Raw genomic sequence first — 26,501 nt, forward strand, 5'->3', positions numbered from 1 at the left:
TAATAGGAGAATGCATCTCATTTTAAATGAGACTGCATTATAATTTAGTTTCAGGTAAATTTCAACCACATCAAATCTAGATTTACAATTACTAATTGTAGCATTTAAAATCTCAATTTTCCTAAGATCCATAAACTGCCTGTACCTCAAATTTTAGAGCCCCTTGCTTTCAGTTAGCTCACTTTCAAAGACACATTATGGTAGTTTCACATTCCCATTCACCTCATTCTGGAGCCCAAGAGGATCTAAGGATTGGGACATGCCCTTCAAATGGTCCCTCAAGGACAGAGTGTTAGTATGTTATACTCAAATAATTTCATGTGGCAAATTTATTTCTAAAAGTTTCCATTTGGGAAATGTTATAACTTGATAGAATATTGTCTGAGATTGCTAACAGAACTTTCACTAAGAAATTTTTATAATGCCATAAATTTCTACAAACCAGGAAAAAGATTTTGTCCCCTTTCTTCTCTGTTTTATCTTTGCAATCTCCATTCTGGCCATGATTGTGCAGCAGAGAGAAAGAAAGAACCTTTCAGTTTTCCACCTTATCTCCCATTGAAAGTCTAGTAAAAAAAAATCAATGAGAATAATTTCTTATTTAATATTACTAACAGCTGGAGGAGTTGTTTTGAGATTTAATCTCAAATTAATCTTCTCCACCCTTCAAAGCTCCCTTTTTGTGCTATCTTGCTGTAGTTTTTATGAGTGCCCCCCCCCCCGCCAATTACATGCGAAAACAATTTTTGCCATTTTTTAAGTTTTGAGTTCTAAATTCTATTTCTCTCTCTTCTCCCTCTCTGAGACAGTAAGCAATCTGATATAGAATACACATGTACAATCATGTAAGAAATTTCTGTATTAGTCATTTTGTGGAAGAAAATTTGAATGAAAGGAAGGAAAAGAAAAGGAAAGGAAAAGAAAAATAGTATGCTTTAGTTTGTAGTCTAACATTGTCAGTTCTTTCTCTGAAGGCAGAGAGCATTCTTCATCATGAATCCTTTGGGATTGTCTTAGATCATTGTGTTGCTGAGAATAGCTAAATCATTCACAGTTGTTCAACATGCAATATTGCTGTTACTATTTACAATGTTCTTCTAGTTCTGCTCACTTCACTTTGTATCAGTTTATGTAAGTCTTTCGAGGCTTTTCTGAAATCCTCCAGCTCATCATTTCTTATAGCACAATTATATTCTGTTACAATTGTATACCACAACTTATTCAGCCATTCCCCAATTGATGGGCATCCCCTCAATTTCTAATTCTTAGCCACCACAAAAACAGCTGCTATAACAATTTTTGTACAAATAGATTCTTTTCCCTTAAAAAAAATCTCTTTGGGATATAGACTTCATAGTGATATTGCCAGGTCAAAGAGCATGCATGGTTTTAAAACTGTCTGTTCATACCCTTTGACGATTTATCAATTGGGGAATGACTTGAATCCTTATAAATTTGAATCAGTTCTCTATTTTATTTGAGAAATGAGACCTTTATCAGAGATACTTGATGTAAAATTCCCCCTCCCCTTCCCTCCTTTGAATTTTGGTTTCATTGTTTTCATTTTTTAAAATTTACTATAATAGGAGAGGCTGAGCCAAGATGGCAGCTGGAAAGCAGGGACTTGAGTGAGCTCCCACCAGGTCCCTCCAAAAACCTATAACAAATGGGTCTGAACAAATTCTAGAACTGCAGAACCCATGAAATAGCAGAGGGAAGCAGGGCTCCAGCCCAGGACAGCCTGGATGGTCGCTGGGTAAGGTGTATCGAACATGGAGCTGGGAGCAGAGCAGAGCCCAGCATGGGCTGCACCTGGACCAACCAGACCAGGAGCCAGATGGAACAGGCCCTAGCACCCTGAATCAGTGAGCTGTGGTAGTTACCAGACTTCTCAACCCACAAACACCAAAGACAACAGAGAAGGTTAGTGGGAAAAACTGCCTGGGACAGAGTGAAAGGAGTTCGTGGTTTGGCCACTGCCCTGGGGGCAGCGGAGGAGATGCAGCTACAGAACCACAGCTGCAGTTGCTTCAGGCCCCAGGCCCACATGGTGGGAGGAATTAAGTGGCGGATCTGAGTGGGAGTGCAGAGCCTGCTGAAGATCTGAGTCCGGTCTGGGTTGGCGGTTCTTGGGGGAGGAGGAGTGCTGGTGTGGCAGAGCATCCCCTCAAGCTTGGAACAAAGTACTCTACTCTACAAGCAGTCATACCCCAACAAAAAAACTCAAGGGTCAAGTAGTTGGCTGGGAACATGGCCAGGCAGCAAAAATGCACTTGGATTCAGACTCAGACTTTGGAATTTTTCCTTGGTGACAAAGAAGACCAAAACATACAGCCAGAAGAAGTCGAAAAAGTCAAAGAGCCTACAGCAAAAGCCTCCAAGAAAAACATGAACTGGTCTCAGGCCATGGAAGAGCTCAAAAAGGATTTGGAAAAGCAAGTTAGAGAAGTAGAGGACAAATTGGGAAGAGAAATGAGAAGGATGCGAGAAAACCATGAAAAACAAGTCAATGACTTGCTAAAGGAGACCCCCCAAAAATACTGAAGAAAACAATACCTTAAAAAATAGACTAACTCAAATGGCCAAAGAGCTCCAAAAAGCCAATGAGGAGAAGAATTCCTTGAAAGGCAGAATCAGCCAAATGGAAAAGGAGGTCCAAAAGACCACTGAAGAAAATACTACCTTAAAAATGAGATTGGAGTAAGTAGAAGCTAGTGACTTTATGAAAAATCAAGATATTATAAAACAGAACCAAAGGAATGAAAAAGTGGAAGACAATGTGAAATATCTCATTAAATTTACTATAATAAAAATTATCCAGTTTACATCTTGTAATGCTCTATATTTCCTGGTTGGTCATAAATTCTTCCCTTCTCCATAGATCTGAAAGGTAAACTATTCCATGCTCTTAATTATAGTATCACCCTTAATGTCTAAGTGGTGTGCCCATTTTGACCTTATCTTAGTATACAGTATGCAATGTTTGTCTATACCTATTTCTGCCATACTGTTTTCCAGTTTCCCCAGCAGTTTTTGTCAAAAAATGAGTTTTTGTACTAAAAGTTTGGATCTTTGAGTGTACCAAACACAAAATTATTATGGTCATTTACTACAATAAATTGTATACCTAATCTATTCCATGGATCAGTGGAATTTCTTGTCTAATAACAGATTATTTTGATGATTGCCACTTTATAATACGGTTTGAGATCTGGTAAGGCTAGGCCCCCTTCCTTCACTTTTGTTTTCATTGATTCCCTTGATATTCTTGATCTTTTGTTCTTACAAATGAATTTTGTCATTAAATTTTTTTTTGCTCTATAAAAATTTTTTTGGCAGTTAGATTGGTATAGCATTGAATAAATAGATTAATTTAGATAGAATTGTGATTTTTATTATATTATCTCAACTTACCTGTGAGCAATTAATAATGTCCAATTGTATAGATATGATCTGATTTGTGTGAAAAGTGTTTTGTAATTGTGTTCATATAGTTCCTGGGTTTATTTTGGTAGGTAGACTCCCAACTGAATTTAGTTATTTTAAATGGAATTTCTCTTGCTATCTCTTGCTGCTGGACTTTGTTGGTAAAGATAGAAATGCTAATGATTTATGTGGGTTTATTTTATTTCCTACAACTTTGCAAAAGTTGTTAATTATTTCAACTAGCTTTTTAGTTGATTTTCTAAGAATACAATCATACTGTATCAGTAATTAAGGTGGAACTTTTTTACATTTGTGAAAGGTGATAGTTTTGTTTCCTCATTGTCTGTCCTAATTCCTTCAATTCCTTTTTCTTCTCTTATTGCTATAGTTAGCACTTCTGGTACAATATTGAATAATAGTAGTGATAATGGGCATCTTTGCTTTACCTCCAATCTCACTGGGAAGGCTTCTAGCTTATCTCCATTATAGATAATTCTTGCTGATAGTTTTAGATAGATCATACTTATCATTTTAAGGAAAGCCCCATTGATTTTTATGTTCACTGGAGTTTTTAATGGGAATGGGTGTTGTATTTTATCAAAGACTTTTCTGTATCTATTGAGATAATGATTCAATTTCTGTTGATTTTGTTACTAATATGGTCAATTACGTTGATAGTTTTTCTCATATTGAGCCAGCCCTGCATACCAGGTATAAATCAAACCTAGTCATGATGTGTGATTCTTGTGATATATTGCTGTATTCTCCTTATTAGTATTTTATTTAAACTTTTTGCATCAAAATTCATTAGGGAAATTGGTCTGTAGTTTTCCTTCTTTGTTTTTGTTTTCTTGGGTTAGGTGTTAGAACCATATTTGTATTGTAAAAATACTTTAGTCTATTTTCCCAAATAGTTTATATGAATTGATTGTTCTTTAAATGTTTGGGAGAATTCACTTATGAAACAATCTAGTCCTTGGAGTTTTTTCTTAAGGAGATCATTGAAGATTTATTCATTTTCTTTTCTTGAAAATGGGGTTATTTCATTATTCTATTTCCTCTTCCATTCCTCTGGGTAATTTATAATTTTATAAACATTCACCGATTTTGTTTACATTATCAGATTTATTGGCATAAAATTGGTCAAAATAGCTCTTGATAATTGCTTTAATTTCCTCTTCATTGGTGGTGAATTCAGCTCTTTCATTTTTTTTATACTGGTAATTTGGTTTTCTTCTTTCCCTTTTAAAAATCAAATTTGCCAATGGATTATCTATGTTATTGGCTCCCCCCCCAAAGAAACAGCTCCTAGTTTTATTTATTAGCTCATTATTTTCTTACTTTTAATCTTATTAACCTAACCTTTGGTTTTCAGGATTTCCAATTTGGTGTTTAATTGGGGATTTTAAATTTGTCCTTTTTCTAGTTTTTTTTAGTTGCGTACCCAAATTGTTGATCTGCTTTTTCTCTATTTTATTGATGTAAGCATTTGGAAATATACATTTTCTTCTGAGTACAGCTTTGGATGCATCCCATAAATTTTAGCATCTTGTCTCATTTTTGTTATTCTTTTTATTGAGATTATTGATTGTTCCTGTGATCTGTTCTTTGACCCACTTATCATTTAAAACTAGATTATTTATTTTCCAATTAATTTTTAATCTACTTTTCCACTGCCTTTTATTGAATGTAATTCTTATTGCATTATAATCTGAAAAGGATGTATTTAATTTCTGCTTTTCTACATTTGGTTGTGAGGGTTTTTTTTTTGCCCTAATACACAGTTGATGTTTGCGTAGGTGCCCATGTACTGCTGAGAAAAGGTATATTCTTTTCTATTCCCGTTCAATTTTCTCCAGAGGTCTATCATATCTAAGTTTTTAAAAAATGCTATTCATCTCTCTAACTTCTTTCTTGTTTATTCTTGGATTAGATTTATCTTATTCTGAGCAGGGGAAAGTTGAGGCTCCCCACTAGCATAATTTTATTGTCTATTGTCTCCTATAAATCATTTAACTTCTTTAAAAATTTAGAAGCTATGCCATTTGGTACATAAGTGCTTAGTATTGATGTTACCTTATTATCTGTTATGACTTCTAGAAATATGTAGCTTACTTCCTTATCTTTTTAAATTATGTCTATTTTTTTCCTTCTGCTTTGTTTGAGATCATGATTGCCACTCCTTCTTTTTTAAATTTTACCTCAGCTGAAGCATAATAGTTTCTGCTCCAACCCCTTGCCTTTACTCTGTACGTCTGTCTCTGTGCTTCAGATGTGATTCTTGTAAACACCATATTGTAGGATTCTTGTTTTTAATCCATTCTGCTACCCACTTCTGATTTCATGGGTAAGTTCATCCCATTCACATTTACAATTATGATAACTGTGTATTTCCCTTCTTCACATTTTCCATTGTTTATCCTTCTCTCTCTCACTTTTCACCCTGTCCCTCCTTACAAGTATTTAAATTCTAACCACTGCCTCTCCCAATGTGCTCTACCTTCAATCAGTTCCTCACTCCTGTATCCTATCTCTGTCCCTTTTTATTTCCCCATAGGGTAAAATAGATTTCTGTTTGTTTGGTTTTTTTTTTTGGCAGAGCAATTGGGGTTAAGTGACTTGCCCAATGTCACACAGCTAGTACATGTGTCAAGAGTCTGAGGCTGGATTTGAACTCCAGTCCTCCTGACTCCTGGGCTGGTGCTCTACTCACAGCACCACCTAGTTGCCCCTAAAATAGATTTCTATATGCAACTGACTCTGTTATTCCATCTTTTAGCCAATTCTGATGAGAAGGTTCAAGTGTTACCTGCCCCCCATCTTCCCCTCCACTGAAATAACTCTTTTGTGCCTCTTTTTAGTGAGATAATTTACCCCATTCTATCTCTCTTCCCTCTTCTCCCAGTGCAATCTACTTTATCACCACTTAATTTTACTTTTTTAATATCATCCCATCATAATCAATTTACACTCACATCCTCTGCCTATATCTATTCTTTCTAATTGCACTAATAGTGACACAGTTCCAAAGAGTCACAAGTATCATTTTGTCATGTAGGAATAAAAGCCAGTCTAACTTTATTGAGTCTCTTATATTTTGTTTTTCTTGTTTACCTTTTTATGCTTCTCTTGAGTCTTGTAGCTGAAGATCATTTTTTTTTTTGTCCAGCTCTGGTCTTTTTTTATCTGGAAGCTTTGAAAGTCCTCTATTTCATTGAAAATAAATTTTTTTACCTTGACAAATTATACTCATTTTTTGCTGAATAGATGATTCTTGGATGTAATCCTGGCTCCTTTCCCTTCTGGAATGCTATATTCCAAGCCCTCTGGTTCTTTAATGTAGACACTGTTAAATCTTGTGTCATCCTGACTGTGGCTCCATATTTGAATTGGTTCTTTCTGGCTGCTTGTAATATTTTCTTCTGGGCCTGGTAGTTCTGGAATTTGGCAATGATGTTCATTGTAGTTTTCATTTTGGGATCTCTTTCAGGTGGTGGTAGGTGGGTTCTTTCAATTTCTATTTTGCCCACTGGTTATAGGATATCAGGGCAATTTTCCTTGATAATTTCTTGAAATATGATGTCCAGGCTCTTTTTTGATCATGACTTTCAGGTAGTCCAATAATTCTTAAATGATCTCTGCTGGATTTATTTTCCAGGACAGTTGTTTTTCCGATGAGGAATTTCTCATTTTCTTCTATTTTTTGATTCCTTTGCTTTTGTTTTATTGTTTTTGATTTCTCATGGAGTCATTAGCTTCTACTTGCCCAATTCTAAGTTCAAGGAGTTATTTTTTTCAGTGAACTTTTGAGTCTCCTTTTACATTTGTCCAGTCCTACTTTTTTTTTTTTGCAGGGGGAAGGCAGTGCAATTGGGGTTAAGTGACTTGCCCAAGGTCACACAGCTAGTAAGTGTGTCGAGTGTCTGAGGCTGGATTTGAACTCAGGTCCTCCTGACTCCAGGGCCAGTGCTCTACTCACTGCACCACCTAGCTGCCCCCAGTTCTACTTTTTAAGAAGTTGTTTTCTTTGGCAAATTTTTGTATATCTTTTTCCACTTTTTGTGTTTCCTTTACTAAGCTGTTAACTTTTTTTTCCATTTTTTTTTGCATTACTCTAATTTCTTTCCTCAATTTTTTCTACTTCTTTTATTTGCTTTTTAAAGTCATTTTTGATTTGCACTTTGGGCTGGGGCTTACTGGTAGTTTTCCTTGAGACTTGTGGCCTTGCTGCAGGCCTTCTTGGATATAGCCTGCCGCTGCTGCTTGCAGACCAAGCTCCATGTCAGTGAAATAGACTTTTCTTCTCTACTCTTCAAGCTGTCTGGGGCTGGTAAGTTGCTTCTCTCTTCCAAAATTTGTCCTAAGGCATTATTGTAAGGTTGTCTGGAGGGGAATTTGGGAGGGCTCAGGTAAGTTCCTGCCTCACTCCTCCATCTTGGCACCAGATATCACCACGGTTTTTGTTTTGTGAGAAACCTGGATTACATGAATGAGATAATGAGGGAAAGTCTTGGTTTGGAAGTCCTGCCCCACAACATCAATAATCCACTAGTTTAGCTTCTAGATTTTTCAAGTCTGGTCTCATATTCATCTGGCCAAATTTGTTTCCAACAATTATAAACCTTGGTTACTGAGTTGTAGTAGCAATTAGATTTGAAGATCTTTCCCGCCCATTAATAGGCCGTGTGACCTGCTTATGTCACAGGAAGCCTAAGTTACATGTGGTGGAAGGAGCTTTCTGACAGGAAAAGGAAGTTATGTCACAGGAAATGCTGAGAGAGAGATGTTATGGCTGCTAATGGCTGCCCTCAGGATTGTTAGAACTGAACAGACTGACTTAACTGTACTGTGAGTTTGTTTTGGGGAAGACCCCCCCCGGGGGTCGAAGAGGTTTTGGGATGAAGAGGCTCCGGGTTGTGATATTCTGTATTGAATGTTTTGGGTTCCTTGCTGTTATGATGAAGTGGACTGACTGGCTGTGGGAGATGAGCATTTGGTTATGGGATATGGTTCTCTGGTGTCTGAATAAATGGTTTACTTCTTCTACCTTCTATGTGGAGAGTCTCATATACTTTGCAATATAGAACTACATAGGCATTTGGACAATTATCATCTATATTGTTATTATTGCCTTACAGTTACATGAGTCCAGTCCAACTGAGCTGGAGCTTATCAGGTAGTTATCTCTTATCCGAAACTTTTAATAGCTTGCCTAATTGGGAGTTGGCAGGAGACTTACTCTGTGTTAATTCCTTATTGATACATTTAACTCCTTGCTGTTCTGTTCCTTGGCAATCTAATATTGGGGAAGAGCAAGAACTAGTTGTAATATTAATTAAGGTGGGACTTTTTTTTTACTTTTTTCTCTTTTATAATGCTAAAGTAATCAAGTGCCTTTGATTAAATCTTGCTAGGTGCTAAGCCCCAGGCCTACACCCTTTTCGCTGATTAGATGTGAAGCCTTTGGGCCCTAAGAAGGGTATATAAACTCAAAGGTTAGCATTTTGTTTGGGGCTCTCACTCACTGGAACAGTGTCATGTGACTTGACTAGATGAGATTCTGGGTAGCCGCTGTGAGGAAGTCTCCTCCCCCCCCACTTGAAAACCCAGATGTTTGTGCTTCACTGGTAACTATGTATTGCTTGGACAGCCAGTCTGCTGATTAGTGTTTATTTGCTCTGTTTATATAATGTATGCTTGTAATTCGTATTGGCTCTGAAATTTAGGGTGCTGGCTTTTCCTCCTGAACTAAGTGAACCCCTTAAAGTTGCTTTCCTTAGAAAAGCAGATCAAAGAATCTGTGCTGGCAGCTCTTGTTGCTCGTCTTATTGGGCCTTATACCCCCACAGCAGCTGCTAGCAACATTGTTGCTACACTAGTAAATTGAAGAAAAGAAGCAAACGACCACCAGAATTGGAATTGTCTTAGAGCATTGTATTGCTGAGAGGAACCAAGTCTATTAAAGTTGATCATTGCACAAATGTTGCTGTTATTACATACAATGTATACATTGTATATAATGTAAAATGTACTGTATACAATCCTGATTTTGCTTACTTCACTCAGCACTGGTTCATAGGAGTCTTGACAGGTTTTTCTGAAGTCCACTTGCTCATCATTTCTTATAGCACAATAGTATTCCATTACATTCATATACCACAACTTATTCAGCCATTTCCCAATTGATGGGCATTTCCAATTCTTTGCCACCAGAAAAAGAGCTGCTATAAACATTTTTTGTATTTGTGGGTCCTTTTCCTTTTTTATAATCTCTTCATGATCACTACAGACCTAGTAGTGGTATTGCTGGATCAAAGGGTGTGCATAATTTTATAGCTCTTTGAGCATAGTTCAAAATTGCTCCCCAGAATGGTTGGATCAGTTCACAACTCCACCATTAATGTTCCAATTTTTCTACTTCTTTTCCAACACCCATCATTTTCCTTTTCTCTCACATTAGCCAATCTGATAAGTATGAGGTGGTACCTCAGAGTTTTAATTTACATTTCTCTGATCGATAGTGATTTAGAGCATTTTTTCATATGATTATAGATAGCTTTAATTTCTTCCTCTGAAAACTGCCTGTTCATATCTTTTGACCATTTATCAATTGAGGAATGACTTGTATTCTTATAAATTTGACTCAGTTCCCTGTATATTTTACCGACAAGGCCTTTATCAGAGACACTGGTTGTAAAAATTCTTTCCACAATTTTCAGTCAGGGATTTTATAAAGGATTCTTAGTGAGAATTTGCATTTGCGGGTCCCTTTCATTTCTTGTGAGTTTACGATTCCAAAAGGCCACTCCACGGCTCCAAGGGGCCCCATTCATCCTCCCCCTGCTTGTCTGAGGGGGTGGAGCTGACTGGAGGTTTAGAGAGCAGGAGTGCAAGGAGAAAAAACTGGGAGAAGCCAAGGTGGGCAGCCCAGTACTACAAGAGGCTGGAGACCATACTGGCCAGGGCTCCTGGTACCAGACAGATGGAGGCCAGCTGCTCGCCAGCTTGTAAACTCTCTTAAGCTCCCTCTGCCCACCATGAGCTGTGAGTTCGGTCAAGGCAGCCTATTGCTCCCAGCCAGGGCTCCTCTGTCTCCTCATTTGTCCTACCCACCCTCCCCTTTCCCTTACTCTTCTTTTCCCCTTCTCTTCTCTCCTTCCCCTCTTCTCCTATTTCTCTTGCCCTCTTTCCTCTTATTCTCATCCCGCTCATGTCATCTTGCCTCCTTCCTATTATCTTCTCCCTTTCCTTTCTATTTTTCTTTCCCTCCTTTCTTCTTTTCCCTTTTGCTGCTGCATTTCCTTCTCTCCATCTCCTTTTCTTTATCTCATTTCCTACTTTGTCCTTTTCTTTCCATTCTGACCTCTCTAACCTCTTTCCTGACCAGGGCCACATCTCTCGCTCATTCTGTTGCTAAGGCTGCAAACTTCATCTTCTGCTCCTGGGAGCCCTGCTGCAGGTATGTCTCATTCTGATCATTCTCTTGCCCTGATCCTGGGGGTGGGGCGGTCTGCTCCCTGAATAGAGCTGGAAAGTAAGGAAAGGGACACAAGACTCTCCATTTGGGGCTCTGCAAACTCTGAGAGTCAGGGAGAAAGGAAGCATTCTAGTCATTATTCTGGGGTCTACTGGAGTCTACAGTGGATTTGCCCTGTTGGGCCCACATGTGCCCATCTGCAACTCCTGAAGAGTAGTTATCCACTGGGTAGTCACATCTCTCTCTGACTCAGTTTCCTTACTTGTAAAATGAGGATGGTGCACTTGAAGGTCTTTACAATTTAGCTTTAATATTCTATGTCCTCTCTTTCAATATTCTATGTTCTAAGGAACTTTCCAATGCTAAAAGTTTGTATTCTAATTTCCATAATTCTATGTTTTAAGTCTCTTCTAGGCCTAATATTCTATGTTCTATGATCTCTTCCAGGTTTAACACTATATTCTAAGGTCCAGGGCAGAAAATACTCTCTCTCAGGTTTGAGAGAGGCAGTGCCCAAGGCAGATGGATCATAAGCAAAATTATTTGCATAATTTTCTCATGCTTGCTCTTGTGTCTGTTGGTGGGGTAGGACTTGGGCAATTGACCCTTTTTCTCTCCCCTACTTTCCCCAATCTATAGGATCATAGATCAGGAGAGCTGGAAGGGACCTCAGAGGCTCTCCAGTCCAATGCCTTAGTTTGCTGGAGATGGAAACTGAGGCTCAAGAGGTTAAGTAACATGCCCCAGGTCATACAGGTAACAGTCATCAGAGGAGTCTTTTATCCCAGGTCCTCTGACTCTAGAACCAGAGCTCTTTTCATTATACTTGTTTGTTTCTCCTTGAATAAAAGCCTGTCTGGGAGTGGGGATGGCTGTGGTATTTGCACCTTCCTCTCCTCGTTCTGGCTACGCACCACTTCTCTTCCCCATCCCTTTCCCCATAATAGATTGCTAAGATGTTATAGCTGAAAGAGACCTTATAATGTTAGAGCTAGAAAGGACCTTCTGACATGGAATATAAATGAGATATTAGAATAAAAATGTCAGAATATGGAGGATAAAATTTCAAAGCTGGAATAAATTTTAGATTGTAGAACTGGAAGGTTATTGTTGCTGTTCAGTCATTTCTGATTCTTCATGACCCAGTTTGGGGGTTTCTGTGCAAAAATACTGGAATGCTTTCCCATTTCTTTCTCCACTTCATTTTATAGATAAGGAAACTGAGGCAAACAGTATTATGTGACGTGCCCAAGGTTACAGAGCTAGAAAGTGTCTGAAGCTGGACTTGAACTCACATCTTCCTGCCTCCATACCCAGTACTTTATCTGCGGTGCCACCCAGATGCCCCAACTGGAAGGTACATTAGCACATAGCATTTTAGAAGTGGAAGAGCCTTTAGAAATCACCTATTCCCCAATTCATCAGTTGGGAATGGCTGTAATGGAATAATATTGCATCATAAAAAATAATGGAAAGGGTTGGATTCAGAGAAAATTAGGAAGACTTATATGAACTGATGTTGAGCAAAATTATACGATGACCATTTCACAGATGATGAAGCAGGAAGTCACTTAGTAAGTTGTTAACACTTGAGGTCCCTGGGTGGCTGAATCACTATTTTTTCCTTTTTAATAATTTTTATTTTTTGATATTATGAACTTGATATATACCAGCAAACATGAACATTCCTATCTTCAGAAAAGGACAAAAGAGGTTTGCATATAAATGTGAGATTCTATCACATACAACTCACCTTTTTTAAATGAATAAAATAATAGTTTCAAAGTTTTTTTCTTGTTTGCCTCTTCCTCTGAACTTTCCTCTGTTAAATACATTTAAAAACTGCCTAATGGCAGTTTTATTTCTTTCCTTTTTTTCCCAGCCTTATTATTACTATTCTTTCCCCTACCTTAGCTCCTGTTCCTTCCCCAACAATGGAAAACAAATTCTTCGCTGTAACAAAGAAGTATAGTCAAGTGAAACACCTATTGTTCACTATGAGCAAAAGTGTATATCTCATTCAGCGTCCTGAGCTGATTACCTCTCCCTTAGGAGGTAGGCAGCATGGTTTATCAATGGTCTTAGAAGTGTTGCTCATCACATCAATCAATTCTTAAGTCTTTCCAAGGGTGTGTTTCTCTATAGTACTGTGGTCATTGTATCAATTGTTTTGAATCTGCTCATTTGCTCAGCATCGATTCATGAGTCTATTTTTCTCTGAATCCAACCCTTTCCATTATTTTTATAATGCATATTATCCCATTACAGTCATATGCCATAAGTTGTTCAGTCATTTCCAATTGATGAACAACACCTCCTTCCTTCCAGTTCTTTGCTACAATAAAAAGTTCTACTGTGAATATTTTTGTACATATCTTTTCCTACTTTTTTCCTCTCTTTGCTGATTATGCTTAGTAATGGTAGGTTAAAAGGTCTGCACAGTTCAGTGACTTTTAATTCCAAATTGCTTTCTATAATGGCTGGGTCAGTTGCACTCACAGCTCTACCAACATTGCATTTGTGTATTTGTTCTTCCAAAGCCCTTCTAACAATTATTCTTTTCCTTTTTATGTTAGCTTTGCCAATCTGATGATTCTCAGGTAGAACCTCAGAACTGTTTTAATTTGAGTTTTTCTTGTTATTAGTAATTTGGAGCATTTTTTCATATGGTTGTTGGTAGCATGGATTTCTTCTTTTGAGAACTTCCTGTTTCATATTCTTTGACCATTTAATGTTTATTGAGGATTGGCTCTTATTCTTATATATTTAAATCAGTTCCTTATATATCTTGCATGTCAAATAAACTTTCTGTAAAGATTTTTTTTAACAGTTAACTGTTTCCCTCTTTGTTTTAACTGCACTGATTTTGTTTGTGTAGCTTTTCAGTTCTGTGTGGTCAAAATTATCTATTTTATGTCTTGTAAATCTTCTCTGCCCTTTGTTTAGTCAAGAATTTTCTTTCCATGCCTTTCTGTAGGTGCAAAAAGTTATCTCCTTCTATGTTGTTATAACTTATTTATGATGTGAAATTTTATGCCTAGGTTATGTATCCATTTGAAGCTTTTATATGGCTCATGGAATGAGATGCTGTTCCAAACATAATGTCTGCTAAACTTCTTTCCCATTTTCCCAACAATATTTGTCAGATGCAGTCTTTATTCCGATAGCTGGGGACTTTCAGTTTATCAACCGTTATGTTACGGTTTGTTTTCTTCTGTATGTGCATCTAAATAATGACTTTTCTGTTTCTTAAGCAGTAGTAAATAATTCTGTTTGTTTCTGCATTGTAGTAGAGCTTGTGATATGAATACTGCTGGGCTGCCTTTCTTTCCGTTTAGTTTTACTTCCCTTGAGATTCTTGACTTTTTGATCCTCCAGGTGAATTTTATTATTATTTTTCCTAGCTCCATAAAGTATGTGTTTGATAGTTTTATTAGAATTGGACTGAAAAAGTAAATTGATTTAGCTAATACTGTCATTTTTATTATATTGGTACATCCCAGCCCAGAACAATTATTATTTCTAATTATTGTCCCTTGATTTTTGTAAAGAATGTTTTATAGTTATACTCACATTGTTCCTGTGTTTGCCTTGGCAGGTAGATTCTCAAATATTGTATATATCAAATAGTTATTTTGAATGGAATTTCTCTTTCTAGGTCTTCCTGCTGGGTTTTGTTAGTGAAGTAACATGTACCCTAGAGGGGAAAGCAAGGGCTTGGTTCTACATAGACTGCTAGAGGACCACAAATGGTCTCCTGCAGAAGGCAAGATTTGATCTGAATTATAAAGGAAGCCAAATAAATTAGGAAATAGAGATGAGGAGAGAGTGCATTCCAGGCATGAAGAAATGGAATGTCAACTGTGAGGAACGTCAAGTAGGCAAGTGTTAGCTGTGTCACAGAGTTCATCGAAGGTAGTAAAGTATAAGAAGCCTGGAAAGGTAGAAAAGTATCAGGTTGTAAGGAGCTTTAAATGCCAAAGAGAAGACTTATATTTGATTTCAGAGGCAACAAAGGAGCTAGCTGAGGTTAATGAGTAGGGTGGTGATGTGGTCAGACCTATTCTTTAGGAAAATCACTTTGACAGCTGAGTCGAGGATGGATTAGAGTGGGGAGAGACGATTGGACTCAGACATCTCTAAGATCCTTTCTAAGTCTAGGACCTTATAACTTTAAGTGTTTCTATGGAGCCTGAGGACCCACTATTTTTAGTGAGTCAGGTATCAGAGTTACACAGCAAAACCACAGGTTCAGCTCATAGTCTGATAGGGGCACACTGAAAAGCCCAGGTTTGTATGAATTCTGGCCTTGGGTAGTAATGAAACACAAATGGTTTATTATTGTGCTACTGGTTAAAGAGAGAAAACTCTCTAATGATAGCTTGGGATTTGCATACAAACCCTCTACCAGGGCTTCCCGAGTAGTCTCTGTACCCTGAGGCTGTGAAATAATATATACACGAAAATATATATGCTTGCATCATACACAGGAGTTTGAGTTGTAAACTAATTATGTAACACTAGAATAATGGAACAAAGTTAGAAATATACTGACTATAAGGGATTTACAAGAACAGACTGCTTACCTTTTAAATAACACAAAATGCAAAATATATGTCTAGCATTCTTATTAATAATAGTCAAGCTTATAAGAAAGAGGGGGATAAATCTGGCTATGATACGAATTTAAAAAGTAAAACCATTTAGAAACAGCTAAAAAGAGTAACTATTTTATACAAGAGAGGTGCAAGAAGAAGAAAGGATACAGAGGATTTAGACAGGGGAGGAGGGCTGGTAGTTCTGGTAACCTACTTTCACTGGGAATGGGTTTAAGAGGGAGCAATACATATAAATTTAGAAGAGTATAAAAGTCTTCTAAATTTAGAAGAAATAAAATGGTAGGGGTTTAGTGAGGGGGGAGAGGACAAGGGAGAGAATTTTAGAGGGGAGACTGAGGGAACAGGTAAAGGGTGTTTAGATCAATGGGAATGGGAGGATAGAGGAAGGATCTTTGGAGGGGGAAGGCATGTAATAGGAGGGCAGGGCGGTTGGTGGAGGAGGGGGGTAGGCAAGTAATAGGAGGGCAATGTAGTGGGTAGAAGTTAAGTAGAGAAAGCAGGAGGGATAGGAAACAAGAGATATGTACAAACATAAAAATAAACATCAGGAGTAGAGTACGTGTGGGAAAGTATATGTCTATATATGCATATATATGCATAAGTGTATGCGTGTATCTGTATCTGTATATATATATACTGTATATATATATCTGTATATATATATATATACTGAGAAACATATCTAAACTATGTTGCAGCCTTCTGGGGGGATGGAAAAAAGTTAAAAAGTGCACAGCAGAGAACAAAAGAAAACACAAGGTAGCAAAGAAAAGATGGACAATTCTCAACTCAAGGTGTATTATTTATCATATAGGCTTTCTTGAAACGAAAATTGTTGTTACACATTTTGAATCCTCTCTTATGTTCTGCTATGCACATGACACCCTTTTTCCTTTCTTACTTTGCATTTAAGTTTCAATATTTAAGTTTACGATATGTTTTTGTTTCTTTTCTCTATTCTTTATTTGTGTTCTGGTAAAATAAAATAAAGTAAAATTTAAAAAAATTGAGGATTAGAGAGGGCAAATCACTTGTCTAAGGTCACACAGGTGGGAAGTAACAGACTGACTCCAAATTCAGTGCTCTAAGCTATATGACCCTAGAGAAATCATTTCATCTGTCTGAGGAGTTGCTTTATCTGTGGAATGGGATAATAATCTTTACAAAGTGCTTACTTACCTCAGGCAGTTGTAGAAAAAGCACTTTGTAGACTTTAAAGCTTTATAGAAATGTGACTTGGTAATGATAAGGCTAAAGGTTCTAAATACAAACAAGTGACTTTATCCTCCCCAAATTCTATTTCTATGTATGTGAGTGTGCATGTGTTTATACGAGTGTACTATGCGTGCAAATGTATATACCATGTGTATTTGCATATGTCCGCATGTGTTCGTGTGTATGTGTGCATATGTGTGGGTGTATGACTGTATTCATGTTTATATGTGTAGGTGTATATATGCATGTCTTTGTGGGTGTGTGCATGCCTGTGTGCAATCTCATGCATCCAAGAACTTCAATCATTCCAAACAATCAAAAAGCATTTACTAATGTGTCAGGCACACTAGGCACTGCATATACATGACCAAAAACTCAAACCAAACTACCTGGTACCTGACTTCATGTGGCTTACTTCTTATCAGATCCCTGAGGTTGGGAGAATCTCCATGGGGTCTTCTACTCTATCCTTTGCCTTGGCCCTAGTGTCTGTATTTTGTCCTTACCTCCCTCCAAAGTCCTAATTTAGAGGCAAGTTAAGTGAGTTCTCTCTTTGGTCTTCTCAGGTGGACCTTGGCCACATTTATGGAGACAACCTGGAGCACCAGCACCAACTCTGCCTCTTTAAGGATGGGAAGCTCAAGTTTCAGGTAGTCCTGAGGTTCTGACAAGTAAAGTCTGAGCACTTGCCTGCCCTGGAATGGCCAGAAGGAGGTGCAGGTTTGGTATAGGGTGGGAGTGGGATCAGTCTGCCAGGTCCCAAGGGGTTTCCTTTCCTTTAGGTGTGTCTTGGGTGAGAGGCATTCAGCTGGGAGATGGAGATGCCTGATGATCCTTTGGTCCTCTACCCCTCTCCACACTGCATGAAACATTTCCCCTGAGAGTCCAATATGCCGAATGAGGAGATGGAGTGGTTTCAGGGGCAGGAACAGGAGCAGGGTGGCCTGGTGGGTGAAGAGGCTACATTCCAACTGACTTCAAATCTCTGCAAGGTTATCACATGGGACAGAAATTTAAATAGTTAACAGAGACATATTTGAGCAGAGCATAAGGTTTCTTAATCATCAGAAATGTCCAGCAATAGGACAAGCTGTCTTAGGAGACAGTGAATTCCCTGCCACTGGAGAGGGCTGGAAGGCCACTTGTCAGCATTGCTCCTGAGACTCCTCTTCCGGGTAGAGTGCTAGAGGAGATGATCTCTGACCTTCCATGGGTGATCAAGTCCTCTGATTCTGTTGTAGATGGTGGATAGGGAGATGTATCCACCATCAGTGGCTGAGACTCAAGCATCCATGAAGTACCCTGCGATGTGCCTGAATCTCACCAGATGGCCGTGGGCCAGGAGGTGTTTGGACTGCTCCCAGGCCTCATGACATGTGCTACAATCTGTCTTCAGGAACACAATTGACCTCTTGAGAGCCGAGCACCCCACCTGGAACGATGAGCTGCTCTTTCAGACAACCCGACTCATCCTCACAGGTCAGGGGAAGATCTCTCCCTAAGTCCAGATTCCTCAAGACAGTGTTATAAGCTCTTCTCCCCAAAGCCTGTGACAGTATTGGAGCATATGATGAAACAAAAGGCACTGGACTCAAGGTTGAGTTTGGGCTATAAACCAAGCACTAGCTATGTCATCTTTGGCAAGCAGCTAGGTTTCACTTGCCTAGATCTCTAATGCTGACATTCTAGCTTCTGTTTTCTAACATGTTTTATGGTAGGTGGTGCATGGATAGATCACTAGACCTGGGGTCAGGAAGACCTGAGCTCAAAACTGGCCTCAGGTACTTACTGGTTGTGTGACCCTGGACAAGTCACTTAATCTCTGTCTGCCTCACTTTCCTCATCTACAAAATGGGGGTCATAACAGCACCGACCTCCCAGGGTTCTTGTTATGAGAATAAAATGAGAAAATATTTGTAAAGCGCTTTGAAAAACCTTAAAATGCTATATAAATGCTAGTTGTTATGTAAAACCTGTTTCTCCCCTCCACTTTCCTGTGTTAGCCAGGCTTGTCTCTAGGAGGCGAGGCCAGGGGACATAGTGTGGAAGGACTTATGATCCCAGTTGCTCCTGTTCCTCTAGGGAAATTCAAAGTTTTCATTGCTCAGGGTCACTCCTGGCTACCACTTCGTTCTTTCCCCAGGGGCAGTCCAGCTCACTATAGTTAAGGAAGTGAATTAAGTCATTATTCTAGCTTTCCCTCTCCTAACTAATTAGTACATTAATTGAGCTAATAATCTTCCTTAGCGATTGCATTAGCTGAATACATGTAGATTCTCATAACTTTTAATTACAAGTTAACTGGTCATAAACATTTATCAAATGCCAACTATGTGCCAGGCATTGTACCAAGGGGAGCAGAAAGAAAAACAAAAACATGGGCCCTCAAGGAGCTCACAATCTAATGGGGTGATAACATGAAAATAACTAGATACACACAAGATATGTACAGAGTAAATGGAAGGTGGGCACAATCATAAATCAGAGGACAAAGGCATAAATAGGGCAAATGCTTTACACATTCATAAGCTTCCTAGTGGCTGGTACCCACGTTTAGTAGTATAAGTTTTATATTAATTTATTTTATTACTGAAGAATAAAATCACAAGTTTGTTAAAATTTGTGAAGCATTGATTGCCATTTATATGTAAAGTAACATGTTGAACATTAGAAATAAATTCTTTCCAGATGAAACTGAGGGAAAAAAAAATCCCATTGGGTACAAATTAACCTTTGCTACAAATTCTGTTAGCAATTTTTGTTTGCCTTTGTTAACAAATTTTGTTAACAAATTAATTCTTTGATTCTACCTACTTGACCGAGGACATCATTTTATCTCAACCTCCTTTGTGCTTTGCTTTCTCTGAGACTGACGGTGCCTGAGACCCTTGAAGAACTGCCTTTTGTGCCTTTTTGGGAATTTGAGGGGTCAGGAGGGCCTGGAGTCCCCAGATAGGATTGTAGATTTGAGATTTTAGAGATCACCTTGTCCAGCCCTCTCATTTTACAGATAAGAACAGTGAAGCCCAACTGTCAAGGAATTTATCCAGTGTTCCAGAGGTATTAAGTAGCAGACCGAGAACATAAGCTCAGGTTGTCTGACCCCCCAAATCTGGTACTCTCTGCATGACATTGCTCTGCCTCTCTAGACACTACCTCATGCATGACCTAGCTCAGTTCAAGAAAGGGAGGAATGAACCATGGCCTGGTACAGTCTCTCTCTCGTCTGACCCTTCTGTACTGATCAATCCCTCCAGGGGAAACCATCAAGATCGTCATTGAGGACTATGTGCAGCACCTCAGTGGCTACTTCTTGAAGCTGAAGTTTGACCCAGAACTGCTTTTTGGAGTCCAGTTTCAGTATCAAAACCACATCTCCATGGAGTTTAACCATCTCTACCACTGGCACCCTCTCATGCCTGACTCCTTTGTGGTGGGACAACAGGAATACAATTATGAGCAGTTTTTGTTCAACACCTCCATGCTTTTGGACTATCCCAAAAAGCCTTGGTGGACGCCTTCTCCTGACAGAAGGCAGGCCAGGTAGGTCCCAGAATGGCCTTGACCCCCCATTCCCATCCTCCTGCCCCAGCTTGGCTATACCCCAAATGAGGCAGCAATGGAAAAAGCCATGACAGTAGGTTCAGAAGACTTGGCTTGAATCCTGGCCCTGTTGTTTCAATAAGGAAACTTATTCTTTTGACTTTTTAAAAAAATATAGTTGATTGGGAAGGCAGTCGTTTATTCAGTTAGTACCCCAGGAGTAGGAGCTATCTTGCTTTTGGTACTTGTAATATAATAATAATATTTCTCAGTCATATAACATTTTAAGGTTACCCATATCGTCTCATTTGACCCTTATGTTAGGTGGGCACTATTTATCACTCTAGTTTTACTGATGAGAAAAACTGAGGCTGAGAGAGGTTATATGACTTGCTAAAGGTCACTCCAGCGGTTGGAGGAGTCCAGCAATCTATTCACTACTCTATCAAAACTTGTTAGTGGAAGCTGGGTAGTGCAGTGGACAAAGTTCTGGATTTGCAATCAAGAAGCCCTGGGTTCAAATCCTGACTACGATTCTTCCTAACTGTGATCCTAGAAAAGTCGCTTAATCTAGATCAGCCTTAGTTTCTTCTCCAAAGTGGGGGTAATGTATAGCTCTTACCTCACAGAATTGTTGTGCATCTAAAATGAGTTAACATATGGAATGCACTTTGCAACCCATAAGGCACTATATAGACGATACCTATTACTATTGTTGGTTGGTTGGTTGATTTACTGAGTGTGGGAGACTGGCTACCTCTTAGTTATGTAAAACCCTAAACCAGGTGCTACCAGGCCTGTCCACCAGGTGGCAGCAGATCCCAAACTGCGGATGGAAATACCTAGAAGCCAGGAAATTCAGAACCTGTTTATGATTCCCACAGGACAGGCAGCTATGGTGTAGTGGTTTAGCAGCTGAATTTTGGGGTCTGGTAGACCTGGGTTCAAGTCCCTTACCTAAAGCCCCCTGGCTGTATGACCCTGGGCAAGGCACTGAACCTCTCAGTGCTCCCAGGCAATAGTAAGTTGCAGAGTAGGTGCTGATGTGTATTGGGAGAGGGAATTTTCTCACTGGGAGCTCTTTATACCAATACAATCACAGATCTAGTGCAAGAAAAGGTACTCGGGAAGGAGGACAGAGAGGACTGCACTGTAGGGATTACAATGCCACCAGCAGTGTATTCATTAGTTTGTAGTACAATGGTACCATGCTATTGCTCCAAATAAACAAGATACTCCTAAAATGAAATCCCGTGAAAAAACAAAAATATGTAGATACACCCTGAAAACGGTAGTGTAGAAGAGATGCTGAATTTGGAGTCAGAAGACATGAGTTCAAATGCCGGCTTACTACTTATGTGTGCTTGGGCAGATCACTCTCAGGGGCCCAGAGCCTTGTCTATCAAAGGAAGACCTCTTAAATGCCGTCTGACTCTTAAATACTATCATCCTATAAAACCTGGGTTGGAGTCCTTGGACTTTCCCTCTCTGAGCCTCAGTTTCATCATCTGTGAAAAAGGACAGAATAACAAATATGAAGGTTAAGTGAAATAATAATAGCCCACATTTTATATGACTTTAGGGTTTATCAGTTGCTTCTTTTGTAGCAATCCTGTGAGAGAAGTAGAGATAACACACATGGAAGTGTTTTGTATACTTCAGGCCCAAGCAGTATATTGGCCCAAATATAAATTCTACTATTTCCCCCCAGAAATCCCCCAAATTACAACACTACTAGAAGAGAATGCATAATGGATTTGGTGGTGCAGTGGATAGATTGCTGGGCTTGGAGTCAGGAAGATTTGAGTTCAAATATGGCCTCAGATATTGACTAGCCAAAGTCCCTTAACTTTTGTCTGTCTCAGGTTTCCCAACTGTAAAATGGGATCATAATAGTACCTACCTCCCAGAGTTGTTATGTAGATCAAATGAGATAATATTGTAAAATGTTTTTGCAAACCTTAAGATACTACATAAATTCCAGCTATTATTATTATTATTATTATTAGGTGGATTCAAATACCAGCCTTACCACTTATTACATGTATGATTCTGGGCAAGCCACTTTCCTTTGCGCCTTAGTTTACTCATCTTTAAAACTGAAAAGGCTGAATTAGATGATGTTTTAGGTCCCTTCCAGATCTAAATCCATGATCTTCTGAAAGGCCTGGCTTTTCATGTCTAGTCCCATGGCATTTATTTGTTCCTGGCTATTTCCCCTGAAGTTAATATGTTGCCACCATGTGGATGTAGCTGTTGGTTTCTGGCTTCTGGCTTTGCAGTCCCAATAGAAAGGTTCTCGAAAGGCACAGGTAACTGAAAAAGAGGATGCTCGCCCATTCACCTCTGCTTTAAAAAGAATAGGGAAAATGTTTTTCTGTAGGAAAACCACTGACACTTTTCAAGTGATGAATTTATCCCTTACAGACAGTGTGATATGGCAAAAGAGTCTGGAATCAGAGTCAGAAGACTCAGGTTTTCATGTCCTAGCACTACCATTTTCAGCTGGTATTGGGCAAATTCCTTAACCTTTCTGGGTTTCAGTTTCCCCATGTGTAGAAAAGAGAGGAGGTCAGATCATTATTATTTTTGTAGTTCAGTCGTTTCAGTCATTTCTCACTCTTCATGAACCCATTTGGAGTTTTCTTGGCAAAGATACTGGTTTGCCATTGCCTTCTCCAGCTCATTTTACAGATGAGGAACTGAGACAAACAAGGTTAAGTGACTTGCCCAAGGTTACACAACTAATAAGAATGTGAGGCTAGATTTGAACTCAGGAAAAGGGATTTTTCTGACTCTAGGCCCAGAACTCTATCCACTGTTCCACTTACCAGCCAAAATCAGATGAGGTGATCCCTTTGGTTTCTTCCAGTTTTAGAACTTATCAACACTCCTACACATAGGAATAAATAGCTACAACCGAGTACCTTACTCATTAATCCTTAGTTTTAATGAACCAAAATTATATATGAAAGATTTTTTTAAGTTTGGAGATGGCTCCTTCTCTCTGGTTGTGGCATGGCCATGCCTCTTCTTTCCCAGATTGGTGGGGTCAGGAACATCAACCAACGTTTGTTACATGTTCAATGAATATTGCAAAAAGTTTGGTTTGAAACCCTACACCTCCTTTAAGGAGCTCACAGGTCAGTGGCACCCACGCTGGCTTCCCCCAGCCTCTGACTCCATGTTTCTCATCTGGGAAGAAGAGGACCTCATGTTGTAGGCTGGGCATTGGAATAGATTGAGGGAGAAGGAAGCTGTGAGAATAAGGATGAATTATAACAGTAATAATACTAATAATAGTAATACTTCAAGGATCCTTTCTTGTTTGGGAGGGATATGGAGAGGTGCTAGCCTCTATTCTTTAGTATATAGTAAGTGGTCTTCCTGAGCTTCTGTGGCAAAATTTTGATCACTTGTACTTAGGTGGGCTGGTTTTTGGACAACAGATGAATGGTCTTATTGCTGGGAACATAATTTAAACCTTTTCAACTTGTTGTAGGACCTACAAATACTTATGTCTTAGGGGATTGGCCTTTGAGTCCCCAGGGTCACCTTCAAATACAATGAAGCCTCAAAAGAAAGACTTTTGGAGGGGTATATTACTATTACCTTTTCTTCTTCTTCTTCTTCTTCTTCTTCTTCTTCTTCTTCTTCTTCTTCTTCTTCTTCTTCTTCTTCTTCTTCTTCTTCTCCTTCTCCTTCTCCTTCTACTTCTACTTCTCCTTCTCCTTCTCCTTCTCCTTCTCCTTCTCCTTCTCCTTCTTCTTCTCCTCCTCCTCCTTCTTTTTCTCCTCCTCCTCCTCCTCCTCCTCCATCTTCTTCTTTATCTTCTTTTGCTGCTGCTGATACTACTGCTGTTGCTGCTGCTGCTGTTACTACTACTACTACTACTACTACTACTACTACTAGTGTTACTAATCTGTTCCATTTGTCCAGCATGGGGGCTACAGGCGACTGCTACTAGGACTCACTGAAGCTGAGTACCTGGATTTTCCTGTTCTGTAATATAGCCATCTGCTTGTATGCCAGATTCATTGCTAAAGAAGCCTAGATGCTCCTCAGGGTGGGATCCCCACTCTCATTTTCAGTGGCCCATCACCATCACCCTGTCTACTTCTGGGACATATCTGTTTTGAGCTATAACCTAGGGTTCCTCTCCCAAGAGGGGTGGAAATAAAAAAGGTAGTAAAAATACTAACATGAATTGGGAATGAGAATGGTAATTTATTCCTATTTGAAGAAAGCCATGATAAGCACAAGAGAATCATAAGTGAACCCTGCAGGCTGACCAGAACAGAATTCAGAAGCTTATGTGAGTGGTTAATATTCAAACCTCATTGGGATGTAGAACAGTTTTTGAAAGATTGCTAATTAGCCATGTTACATTTCACTTGTGTTGACATATTTAGTTTTTAGCTCTTGGCCTCTCCATGAGACATGGCCTCGGGAATCCAAAGCAGCTCGGATACTTAAAGATGTAAACATTTTGTACACTCTTATTTTGCCATTTAATGCATGGTCTAATATTGGAGCTGGCCAGTGTGGGCTCTGAGTCCAATTCATACTTTGTTGGTCCTTGAACAAACTGGAGTATCATGAAACACAGACAGCTATTGTCCTTGCTATCCTTTTCTTTATCCTTTCTCTTTTGTCTCCTTAGCTCCTGGCTAGCTCCAGTTCTCTTTATCATAGCTTTAAAATCAAATTCATTTGTAGAGATTTAATTTCTAACTATTAATGCATTTATTAGATGATAGATTTGAAGAACTTGCTATATACTGTTCATCTTCATCTTTCCTGAGAAGAAGCATTTCTTTGTTCATATTATCTGTGGCCCATGGTGTGTTTCCCCCCAAAATCTCATGCCCTAGTTGGGCATTTGGTCCCAGTCCTAGTCTAATACTCTCATGTTAAAGGAACGGTTGATGTTGTCCCTATTTTTCAAAGAAAAAACTAAGTCTCATGCACAGATCACAGGCCCATAGAATCAGAGGTTTAGAGCTGTAAGTGTCCTCAGATGCCATTGAGGCCAACCCTCTTATTTTACAGATGAGGGACTTGCCCAGAATCACGGTTAGTGAATGTCTGAAGCAGAATTTGAACCCAGGCCTTTCTGACTCCAAAGCCTCTGATGTAGCTATTATATTGAGTGTCCTGCCCAATATTACATGGCTTAGAAGTGAGAAAGCTAAGATGATGATAACAATAATGATTTACCCTTATATAGCACTTTAAGGTTTACAAAGTGTTTTATACTTATTGTCTCATCTGATCTCTGAAACAACTCTCTGAGGCAAGAGCTATGATTATTTTCGTTATACAGATGAGGAAACAGGCTGACAGTGGTTAAGTGGCTTTCTCAGATTTCTAAGGTTACTATGCATCTGAGGTAGAATTTGAATTCAGGACTTTAACTCCATGTCTGACACTCTACTTACTACTTCACCAAATTGTCTGGTATACCACACTGTCTCTAGGGGTGAATAGGGAAGGTTACTACCCAGAATTACCCTGGGCATATACCTATTTATTTCCAGGGTAGGAGGAAGAGCTGATCTGGTCTATTTCTTCCTTCCTTCTTTGTGGGAGAGAAGCAGAATTCGGCAGAGCTGGAAGAGCTATATGGAGATATTGATGCCTTGGAGTTCTACCCAGGCTTGCTTATAGGGAAATCTCTGCCCAGTTCTATCTTTGGGGAGAACATAGTAGAGATTGGGGTTCCCTTCTCCCTCAGAGGGCTCTTGGGGAACCCTATATGTTCTCCTGAGTACTGGAAACCAAGCACATTTGGTGGTGAGACTGGCTTCAACATTGTCAAGACAGCCACGTTGAAGAATCTGGTTTGTCTCAATGTCACAACATGTCCCCATGTCTTATTCCATGTATCTTACCATGATTCAGACCAAGCAGACAAGTAAAGGCTGAGGCCATCTGCTGAACTGTGAGAAAAGCATTGATTTTTCGGGTTGCTGTGTGTGGTTGCTGCTTTGTGATCTTGAATATGGGTTCTTGGTTTTATATTTCAGAATGTTGGGTCCTTAGTTAGTTGTCCCAAATGTTCTGGAGCATTGCATTCTTAGGTAGCATTCCAAAGTGTTGGATTTATTGGTTAGTCCTCTAGAGCTTTGGTTTCCGATAGATGTTCAGAGTATTGACTGGCTTTCTGGAATCCCCAGATTCTAATTTGGTGCACTGATTTCCTCTGTCCTCTCCAAATG

The 26,501-nt window shown here is 39.1% G+C and overlaps 1 pseudogene; it reads left to right on the forward strand.

The window, feature by feature from the left end:
- Window positions 1–14,744: 14,744 nt before the first annotated feature.
- On the forward strand, window positions 14,745–26,201 carry LOC118842187 (annotated as a pseudogene).
- Window positions 26,202–26,501: the final 300 nt, after the last annotated feature.

The sequence above is a fragment of the Trichosurus vulpecula genome, chromosome 3, assembly GCF_011100635.1.
Source record: "Trichosurus vulpecula isolate mTriVul1 chromosome 3, mTriVul1.pri, whole genome shotgun sequence".
NCBI classification, from domain to species: domain Eukaryota; kingdom Metazoa; phylum Chordata; class Mammalia; order Diprotodontia; family Phalangeridae; genus Trichosurus; species Trichosurus vulpecula.